The 12,182-nt window shown below is 38.2% G+C and overlaps 1 pseudogene; it reads right to left on the reverse strand.

Annotated features, from left to right (window-relative positions):
• LOC138097826 (T-cell surface glycoprotein CD1a-like) overlaps positions 1–11,428 on the reverse strand; it is a 29,779-nt pseudogene extending 18,351 nt beyond the window's left edge.
• Positions 11,429–12,182: the final 754 nt, after the last annotated feature.

The raw sequence follows: 12,182 nt of genomic DNA on the forward strand, positions 1-12,182 counted from the left end.
ATAGATGCAGAGAAGGCCTTTGACAAAATTCAACATCCATTTATGATAAAAACTCTCCAGAAAGCAGGAATAGAAGGAACATACCTCAACATAATAAAAGCTATATATGACAAACCCACAGCAAACATTATCCTTAATGGTGAAAAATTGAAAGCATTTCCCCTAAAGTCAGGAACAAGACAAGGGTGTCCACTTTCACCACTACTATTCAACATAGTTCTGGAAGTTTTGGCCACAGCAATCAGAGCAGAAAAAGAAATAAAAGGAATCCAAATTGGAAAAGAAGAAGTAAAACTCTCACTGTTTGCAGATGACATGATCCTCTACATGGAAAACCCTAAAGACTCCACCAGAAAATTACTAGAGCTCATCAATGAATATAGTAAAGTTGCAGGATATAAAATCAACACACAGAAATCCCTTGCATTCCTATACACTAATAATGAGAAAGTAGAAAAAGAAATTAAGGAAACAATTCCATTCACCATTGCAACAAAAAGAATAAAATACTTAGGAATATATCTACCCAAAGAAACTAAAGACCTATATATAGAAAACTATAAAACACTGATGAAAGAAATCAAAGAGGACACTAATAGATGGAGAAATATACCATGTTCATGGGTTGGAAGAATCAATATAGTGAAAATGAGTATACTACCCAAAGCAATTTACAAATTCAACGCAATCCCTATCAAGCTACCAGCCATATTTTTCACAGAACTAGAACAAATAATTTCAAGATTTGTATGGAAATACAAAAAACCTCGAATAGCCAAAGCAATCTTGAGAAAGAAGAATGGAACTGGAGGAATCAACTTGCCTGACTTCAGGCTCTACTACAAAGCCACAGTCATCAAAACAGTATGGTACTGGCACAAAGACAGACATATAGATCAATGGAACAAAATAGAAAGCCCAGAGATAAATCCACACACATATGGACACCTTATCTTTGACAAAGGAGGCAAGAATATACAATGGAGTAAAGACAATCTCTTTAACAAGTGGTGCTGGGAAAACTGGTCAACCACTTGTAAAAGAATGAAACTAGATCACTTTCTAACACCGCACACAAAAATAAACTCAAAATGGATTAAAGATCTAAATGTAAGACCAGAAACTATAAAACTCCTAGAGGAGCATATAGGCAAAACACTCTCAGACATAAATCACAGCAGGATCCTCTATGATCCACCTCCCAGAATTCTGGAAATAAAAGCAAAAATAAACAAATGGGATCTAATTAAAATTAAAAGCTTCTGCACAACAAAGGAAAATATAAGCAACGTGAAAAGACAGCCTTCAGAATGGGAGAAAATAATAGCAAATGAAGCAACTGACAAACAACTAATCTCAAAAATATACAAGCAACTTATGCAGCTCAATTCCAGAAAAATAAACGACCCAATCAAAAAATGGGCCAAAGAACTAAATAGACATTTCTCCAAAGAAGACATACGGATGGCTAACAAACACATGAAAAGATGCTCAACATCACTCATTATCAGAGAAATGCAAATCAAAACCACAATGAGGTACCACTTCACACCAGTCAGAATGGCTGCGATCCAAAAATCTGCAAGCAATAAATGCTGGAGAGGGTGTGGAGAAAAGGGAACCCTCTTACACTGTTGGTGGGAATGCAAACTAGTACAGCCACTATGGAGAACAGTGTGGAGATTCCTTAAAAAATTGCAAATAGAACTACCTTATGACCCAGCAATCCCACTGCTGGGTATACACACCGAGGAAACCAGAATTGAAAGAGACACATGTACCCCAATGTTCATCGCAGCACTGTTTATAATAGCCAGGACATGGAAACAACCTAGATGTCCATCAGCAGATGAATGGATAAGAAAGCTTTGGTACATATACACAATGGAGTATTACTCAGCCATTAAAAAGAATTCATTTGAATCAGTTCTGATGAGATGGATGAAACTGGAGCCGATTATACAGAGTGAAGTAAGCCAGAAAGAAAAACACCAATACAGTATACTAACACATATATATGGAATTTAGAAAGATGGCAATGACGACCCTGTATGCAAGACAGGAAAAAAGACACAGCTGTGTATAACGGACTTTTGGACTCAGAGAGAGAGGGCGAGGGTGGGATGATTTGGGAGAATGGCATTCTATCATGTATACTATCATTTAAGAATTGAATCGCCAGTCTATGTCTGACGCAGGATACAGCATGCTTGGGGCTGGTGCATGGGGATGACCCACAGAGATGTTATGGGGAGGGAGGTGGGAGGGGGTTTCATGTTTGGGAACACGTGTAAGAATTAAAGGTTTTAAAATTTAATTAAAAAAAAGGAAAAAAAAAAAAAAACAATTATAAATATATATGCACCCAACATAGGAACACTGCAATATTTAAGGAAAATGCTAACAAGTATGAAAGGGGAAATTAACAGTAACAGAATAATAGTGGAAGACTTTAATAGCCCACTCACACCTATGGATAGATCAACTAAATAGAAAATTAACAAGGAAACACAAATTTTAAATGATACAAAAGACCAGTTAGACCTAATTGATATCTATAGGATATTTCACCCCAAAACAATGAATTTCACCTTTTTCTCAAGTGCAAATGGAATCTTCTCCAGGATAGATCACATCCTGGGCCATATCTAACCTTGGTAAAAAAAAATTTTTTTAATGAACTCATTCCAAGCATGTTTTCTGACCACAATGCAGTAAGATTAGATGTCAGTTACAGGAGAAAAACTATTACAAATTCCAACATATGGAGGCTGAATAACACGCTGCTGAATAATCAACAACTCACAGAAGAAGTCAAAAAAGAAATCAAAATATGCATAGAAATGAATGAAAATGAAAACACAACAACCCAAAACCTATGGGACACTGTAAAAGCAGTGCTAAGGGGAAGCTTCATAGCAATACAGGCATACCTCAAGAAACAAGTAAAAAGTCAAATAAATAACCTAACTCTATGCTTAAAGCAACTAGAAAAGGAAGAAATCAAAAACCCCAGGGTTAGTAGCAGGAAAGAAATCTTTAAAATTAGGGCAGAAATAAATGCAAAAGAAACAAAAGACACCATAGAAAAAAATCAACAAAGCCAAAAGCTGGTTCTTTGAGAAGTTAAATGAAATTGACAAACCACAAGCCAGACTCATCAAGAAACAAAGGGAGAAAAATCAAATCAACAAAATAAGAAATGAAAATGGAGAAATCACAACAGACAACACAGAAATACAAAGGATCATAAGAGACTACTATAACCAACAATATGCCAATAAAATGAACAGCTTGGAAGAAATGGACAAGTTCTTAGAAAACTATAACTTTCCAAAACTGAACCAGGAAGAAATAGAAAATCTTAACAGACCCTTCTGTGCTTAATCACAAGCACAGAAATTGAAACTGAAATCAGAAATCTTCCAGCAAAAAAAGCCCAGGACCAGATGGCTTCACAGTTGAATTCTACCAAAAATTTAGAGAAGAGTTAACACCTATCCTACTCAAACTCTTCCAGAAAATTGCAGAGGAAAGTAAACTTCCAAACTCATTCTATGAGGCCTCCATTACTCTAATACCAAAACCTTGACAAAGATGCTACAAAAAAAGCATCTACAAGCCAATATCTCTGATGAACATAGATGCAAAAATTCTTAACAAAATTCTAGGAAACCAAATCCAACAACATAGTAAAAAGATCATACATCATGACCAAGTGGGCTTTATCCCAGGGATGCAAGGATTCTTCAATATCTGCAAATCAATCAACATAATACACCACATTAACAAATTGAAAAATAAAAACCATATGATTATCTCAACAGATGCAGAGAAAGCCTTTGACAAAATTCAACATCTGTTCATGATTAAAAAAAAAAAAAAAACCCTCCAGAAAGCAGGAATAGAAGGAACATACTTCAACATAATAAAAACTATATATGACAAACCCACAGCAAACATTATCCTCAATGGTGAAAAGTTGAAAGCATTTTCCTTAAAGTCAGGAACAAGACAAGGGTGCCTACTCTCACCACTACTACTCAACATAGTTTTGGAAGTTTTGGCCATAGTAATCAGAGAAGAAAAAGAAATAAAAGGAATCCAGATTGGAAAAGAAGTAAAACTCTCACTGCTTGCAGACGACATGATCCTATACATAGAAAACCCTTTAGACTCCACCAGTAAAATACTAGAGCTAATTAATGAATATAGTAAAGTTGCAGGATATAAAATTGACACAAAGAAATCCCTTGCATCCCTATACACTAACAAGGAGAAGACAGAACGAGAAATTAAGGAAACAATTCCATTCACCATTGCAATGAAAAGAATAAAATACTTAGCAATGAATCTACCTAAAGAAACAAAAGAACTAAATATAGAAAACTATACAACACTGATGAAAGAAATCAAAGATGACACAAATATATGGAGAAATATACCATGTTCATGGATCGGAAGAATCAATATAGTGAATATGAATATACTACCCAAAACAATCTATAGATTCACTGCAATCCCTATCAAGCTACCAATGGTATTTTTCAGAGAACTAGAACAAATAATTTCACAATTTGTATGGAAATACAAAAACCTTAAATAGCCAATACAATCTTGAGAAAGAAGGATGGAACTTGAGAAAGAAGAATCAACCTGCCTGACTTCAGGCTCTACTACAAAGCCACAGTCATCAAGACAGTATGGTACTGGCACAAAGACAGAAATATAGATCAATGGAACAAAATAAAAAGCCCAGAGATAAATCCACGAACCTATGGACACCTTATCTTCGACAAAGGAGGCAAGAATATACAATGGATTAAAGACAATCTTTTTAACAAGCTGTGCTGGGAAAACTGGTCAACCACTTGTTAAAAAAAAAAAAAAGAAAGACAGAAACTAGAACACTTTCTAACACCACACACAAAAACAAACTCAAAATGGATTAAAGATCTAAACATAAGGCCAGAAACTATAAAACTCCTAGAGGAAAACATAGGCAAAACACTCTCCGACGTAAATCACAGCAGGATCCTCTATGACCCACCTCCCAGAATACTGGAAATAAAAGCAAAAATAAACTAATGGGATCTAATTAAAATTAAAAGCTTTTGCACAACAAAGGAAAATATAAGCAAGGTGAAAAGACAGCCCTCAGAATAGGAGAAAATAATAGAAAATGAAGCAACTGACAAAGAATTAATCTCAAAAATATACCAGCAAACCCTCAGCTCAATTCCAGAAAAATAAATGACTCAATCAAAGAATGTGCCAAAGAACTAAACAGACATTTCTCCAAAGAAGACATACAGATGGCTAACAAACACATGAAAAGATGCCCAACATCACTCATTATCAGAGAAATGCAAATCAAAACCACAATGAGGTACCATTTCACGCCAGTCAGAATAGCTGCTATCCAAAAGTTTACAAGCAATAAATGCTGGAGAGGGTGTAGAGAAAAGGGTACCCTCTTACACTATTGGTGGGAATGCAAACTAGTACAGCCACTATGAGGAACAGTGTGGAGTTTCCTCTAAAAACTGGAAATAGAACTGCCTTATGACCCAGCAATCCCACTGCTGAGCATACACACCGAAGAAACCAGAATTGAATGAGACATGTGGACCCAAGTGTTCATTGCAGCACTGTTTATAATAGCCAGGACATGGAAGCCTCCTAGATGTCCATCAGCAGACAAATGGATAAGAAAGCTGTGGTACATATACACAATGGAATATTACTCAGCCATTAAAAAGAATACATTTGAGTCAGTTCTAATGAGATGGATGAAACTGGAGCCTATTATACAGAGTGAAGTAAGCCAGAAAGAAAAACACCAATACAGTATACTAACACATATGTATAGAATATAGAAAGATGATAATGATAACCCTTTATGTGAGACAGCCAAAGAGAAACAGATGTATAGAACAGTCTTTGGACTCTGTGGGAGAGGGAGAGGGTGATTTGGTTTGTGAGAATGGCATTGAAACATGTATATTATCATATGTGAAATGAATCACCAGTCCAGGTTTGATGCATGATATAGGGTGCTCAGGGCTGGTGCACTGGGATGACCCAGAAGGCTGGGATGGGGAGGGTTGTGGAGGGGGTTCAGGACGGGGAACACATGTACACCCGTGGCAGATTCATGTCAATGTATGACAAAACCAATACAATATTGTAAAGTAATTAGCCTCCCAAAAAAATAAAGAAAAAAAGAGAAAAGAAAGAAAAGAAAAAGAATAAAACAAAAAGCGGAGATGTTACTTTGTCATCAAAGTTCCATCTAGTCAAGGCTATGATTTTCCAGTAGTCATGTATGGATGTGAGAGTTGGACTATAAAGAAAGCTGAGTGCTGAAGAACTGATGCTTTTGAACTGTAGTGTTGGAGAGGACTCTTGCGAATCCCTAGGACTGCAAGGAGATCCAACCAGTCCATCCTAAAGGAGATCAGTCCTGAGTGTTCACTGGAAAGACTGATGTTGAAGCTGAAACTCCAATACTTTGGCCGCCTGATGCAAAGAGCTGATTCATTTGAAAAGACCCTGATTCTGGTAAAGATTGAAGATGGGAGGATAAGAGGACTAAAGAGGATATGATGGTTGTATGGCATCACCAACTCAATACACATGAGTTTTGGTGATGGACAGGGAAGCCTGGTGTGCTGCAGTCCATGGGATCACAGGGAGTCGGACACGACTGAGCAGCTGAACTGAACTCTTAATAACAGTACCAATGAAAAGCAGGTCAAAGAAACAGTTTCCAACATCGAGTCAAAATTAGTTATTCTCTGCAACAATTACTCCTTCTCTGCAACAGTTATCCACTGTCAAAGTCCATTCCACAGTCTGGTGGAAAAAAGGGGTGGTGACCCTTCTGCTTTGTCAGAATGGATCTTTCTGGGAGTGTCTGCCATTGATGCCAGTGTTCCAATGTAGATTTGTCTTCTTTTTGTTTCTCTTTGGAAAGTGTCTATTTTACACCTGTAGGCCTACTAGATCAAGTCCACTGACTCAAGGCTTGATATTTCTAATAAGTTCTGCTACCTGTCCTTAAACCACCCTGAATAATTAGGGCCTACATTCCACCTTCTTCTTTCTGTTTAAACACTTGGGGCAAAACTTTCACACCAATAGGCTTCCAGAGTTAGATAATAAGAATGGTCAGAGGCAAGTTTGAAGGTTTATCAAAAATTAAAATTAGAGCTGCCTTATGATTTGGCAGTCCAACTCCTGGGCATGTACCCAGACAAAACTCTAATCCAGAAAGACACATGCACCTCTATGTTCAGGGTAGCACTACCTACAATAGCCGAGATATGGAAACAACCTAAATGTCCATCAACAGATGAATGAATAAAGATGTGACACATGTATAGAGTGAAACACTACTAGACCATAAAAAGAGAATGAAATAATGCAATTTGCAGCAACATGGATGGACATACAGCTTATCATACTGAGTGAAGTAAGTCAGAAAGAGAAAGAGAAATACGATGTGATATCTCTTATATGTGGAATCTAAACTATGACACGGATGAATTTATCTATAAAACAGGAACAGACTCTAAAGCATACAGATAGATTTGTGACTGCCAAGGGGGAGATAGAGTAGCGAGGGATGGATTGGGAGTTTGGGATTAGCAAATGCAAACCACTGTTTATAGAATGGATAAACAAAGTCTTGTTGCATATCACAGGGAACTATATTCAATAAGCCATGATATAAGTGATATAATGATATAAGCTGTATTCAATAGACCACGATTCCATGTGATAAACCATGATGGAAAAGAATATGAAAAAGAATATGAAATATATATTAATATATATTCATTAAGTAATATAATAATTATATTATAAATAAATAAAATATATGTAATATGAAATATATTGAATATAAGAATATTCTCATATTCTTTTATATATTCTTGTGTGTGTGTATGTATGTATATATATATATATATATATATATATAACTGAATCACACTGCTTTAGAACAGAAATTCACACAACATTGGAAATCAACTATACTTCAGTAAAACAAATTTTAAAAAGAAAAAAAGAGCAATCAATGGAAAATTGCATCTGTTTCAATTCAAAGAAAATAACTAAAAAAGTGCAAAATTTCTTGCCAAACTGAGACTTCTAACCAGACAAGCATCAGATGCCTTAACACAACAAAGATGGCAGAAAGGAAAAGAGTTTTAGAAGACTATAAATTTGGTGCAAATTCAACACAGACTTTTACTGAGAGCATAGTGCATGCAGGTAAGACAATTTGACAGGGATACAAATAGTAAAAAGACGTGGATGTTGCTCTCAAAAAGCTTAAAAATTAGAAGGGAAAAGGAACTTAAATAGCCACAACAAAAGGTCTAAAGTGAGGAGAAGATTTAGCAAAATCCAGTTAAATTGTGATAGTACTTTAGATGAGGCAGAGACAGCTCCCGCTTGTGAATCAGGGAAGGTCTTCTTCAGGAAGTGGCATCTGAAATAAGCCTGATGGTCTATTCACATCTAAATACACCAAGGGCCCTTGGACTTAATTCCATTCAGAATTTAAATTATGAATTTTAAAGCCTTATAACACAGGATAGAAAAATAATTCTGAAAAATTACATTTAGCTTATATTGATCATTAAGTAGAAATAAACAACAACCAAAACAGGTATACAAGGAGAGTATGTATAACTCTCCTTGTATGTATGTATGACTATCCTATGTCTACATGTGTCCTGAGCTCTTGAGCTGCTGGGATCTCTTTCCAAAGGGAGAAGAGTGCTTGGGGGCTCACAGTGTGTCCTGATGAGAATAGAGATGGAAGTCATTCTACATGGGATGGAGGTGAGAAGGAAGGAGCTGATAGATAAGAAGGAAGGCGCTGGGAGGAGGAAAACAGAAAAGAGAACGAAAAAGAGATGGGCAAGCAAGTGGAGACTGAGGGAAAGTGTAGGAAAAATGGACACAACAACTCACCAGTGCTTCCTAAGCCAAAATGCAAGACCTGTTAGGAGTACCAGGGGCACAGTCACTGCCAAAATGATCCAACCCACAGAGCAGTGATGATCTGTGGATGGATGTGCACACAAGGGTGTCCTCTCAAACCGACCCACTGTTTTACTGCATTTCTGTGCCCTTCATTTGTTATTCAAGCATCTGCCTCAAAAATCTCCTTCTTCCCTATTTCCTCTCCTATCTCTCATCAGAGATGACTCCATCTAACCTCTTTCCTATATCTAAGGGGCTCTCATTGTCAACTCTCGTATTTCTAATTTTTATTCCTTTTGCGTCTGGAGTCCTTAGAATCCCCAAATTTTTCATCTAGCTCCCCTGCTCTGCTTGAGGACCACCTATTCCCATCCCAGTGGGACTCCAGTTCTTCCTCACCCGAGTAGACGATGATGTCTTGGCCTCCTATGCTGCTGTGCCTCACCTGGCAACTCAGGCCAGATGCCTCACTGGCTTCCACATCCAAGGAAACCCGAAGATACCACGTCCCATCAGCTTTAGGCAAGACATCACTTTTCTGAGTGCCCTGTTGCTCCTGCTCACCCTGCATCTACATCACCCAAATGGGCTTTGAGTAGAAGCCAGAGACATGACAAACCAGTGTCAGGTGGCCAGGGCCAGGACTGGGGCCCGGGGAGAGCCAGGCCTCTAGTCGTACTGCAGAGGACAGAGAAAATAGTCAGATGAGGACTCTAGTACAGACTAAGAGGTTCAGAGCTTCACGTCATCTTAGATGGACATACTTTTCCCATCGTTAGCAGTTGTCACCCATTATCCCCTCCCCCACTTGGCTCCTTATTAGGAAGATGAGAAGGTGTTATTTTAGAACAAAAAATTTGTGGAGAGAGAGTGCAGGACTGACCTCAAATCTGGAGATATGCCTTGCCTGCCTCAAGAAGACCCAAGAGGAAACATGGGCAGATGTCACTCAGCAGCTTATGTATTTCCTGGGTGTGTCCGCAAAAGCTAAATAGTCTGCTGACCAACATGGCTTGTCTGGAAGCTCAGCAGTTCTGATCCTTGATAAGCAAACCACACAAAGTCTATTGAGGCTTCACCAACATGCAACTCACAGCCTTCTGTTATCTGTATTTCAAAGGGATCTAGGGAAGAGGAGTTACCAATCAGAGAAAATAGGACATTAAAAGGAAAAAGTGAATCAAAAGATGATGAAAGCAGAAAGAAGAAGTTTAGAAGATTTGAGGAAATGAAGCAAGATTGGCTTGACAAAGGTTCAAAGAAAAGGAAATTGGTGGAAGTTGGAGATTGAGAAAGAGATGAATGGCATGAGGAGAAAAGTATTTGAAGAAGGCAATATAAAGGGTGTGGATAATAGATAATATAATAAGGAAGGACTTAGTGTGAGACAGTGGGGAGTATAATAATCAAGAGTGAGTGGAATGCAATAGGTTATATTGAGTGTGTAAATAGAGATTGCTGAAGAGATTGAATGGGGAAGAAAGTCACACTTTAAGGAGTCCAACACAGAGTGAGGAAAATGAAGGTATCTAGTCAGAGTCAAGTGGAAGGGGCTGTCACAGGTGACCACTGTTGGAATATAATAAACCACAAGCCTTCAGTCAATGAGAGGGAAATGTATAAGTAAATAACAGAAGTCTTGAACATTATGGGAAGACAGGGTCTGGATTACACCCTTTGCCCAACTGCTGTTCTATGGTAGGGAGAGGTAAGGTTCAGAATTGAGTGGAAATTGATTGGAGGATGTATATTAGAGAAATACGAAACTCAGAGATACACACACACACACACACACACACACACACACACACACCTCACACTGTATCCCCAATACCCATTGAGGGAACTGAACTTACGTTCAAGATGCCATTGATTGGCACTGTTGTGAAATGCCTGCAAAACTATAGTGAATCTCCTGTGAGATACACTTTGCAGTTCCATTAACTCCTCATTGTTGACGTTGCCCTTGGACAAAGGCCAAAGGTCAATGACTGTGTGAGAGCTGCTTTTCCAGCCATGAGTCTGCAAGTCACCCAACTAAGCTAAGCCCAGATTTTGTACCCAGAAATGGTTATAAAATTATAAAATCCAAATGAATTAGAAGGAGATTGGCTCCTGGAAGGGACATTGGGAAGGAGAGAGAATGGAGAAAGAAGGTACTAAAGAGGGGAAACTTAGTATATAATAGAAAAGGCAAGCCATCGATATCTCAGTGGACATTTGGCTGCCCCAGGGTCCCAAAAGTTAGTTATATGCAGCTTTCAAGAGAGCACAGAGACCTGGAGTCGGGGACACTTAGAATGGAACTGGGCTGATAACTCTCAATCTCCAGCTTGGGGAAACCATTACACAGGCACACATGCATGCATGCATGGGTACACACACACACACACACACCTTCCTGGATAAGAGCTCTTATCCTCTTCATTGTCACCACCTGGGAGGAGAGTAAGGAACAATGAAAGTCGCAAAAACAGCATCACATTTGCAGATGTCCTTCCTCACAGAAAAGTAGGTCTTTGATTTCTGTTCTAAACAAACCTACCCCAAAACACCTCTGTTCTGACTTCCTCTTCCTGCCAACAGGCAAACCTTTCTTTTAGTCACTGACTGAAGAAAGAAAGCTTGCTCCTTCCCTAAGCCCTGGACCACATACTCAGATATTCATTTCCCTTCCACTTCTGATACTCCTCTCTGGATTCCAGTGTCTCTCCTTGTCACCAACATCCATTCTGCTCACCTTTCTATGATTTAACTGCTATGGACCAAATCTTGTTAGAAATCAATGTATTTGTAAGGCCTCTTTTCTCATTCATACAATAAAAGAATGAAACTAACCATCTTCTTAACATCCTATCTAATATTCTCATGCCCCTGTTCTTTTCCATCAGTCTTTCTCTTGCTTTTCTGAATATTTCCTCAAATATTATCTTCCTCTTTCTCACCTTCACCTCACCTCATTCATATCTCTGACTTTTCTTGTTTCCTTTATTAGCTTTTTCAGAATCCCCTATGAGTTCTCTGAGAAACAGTATAAACTGACACATATTCTTCATTATTCTTAGGGAATAGCCAGTTCAGTTCAGTTCAGTTCATTTCAGTCGCTCAGTCATGTCCGACTTTTTGTGACCCCATGAATCACAGCACGCCAGGGCTCCCTGTCCATCACCATCTCCCGGAGT

This window comes from Capricornis sumatraensis, chromosome 2 (genome assembly GCF_032405125.1).
Source record: "Capricornis sumatraensis isolate serow.1 chromosome 2, serow.2, whole genome shotgun sequence".
Lineage (NCBI taxonomy): Eukaryota > Metazoa > Chordata > Mammalia > Artiodactyla > Bovidae > Capricornis > Capricornis sumatraensis.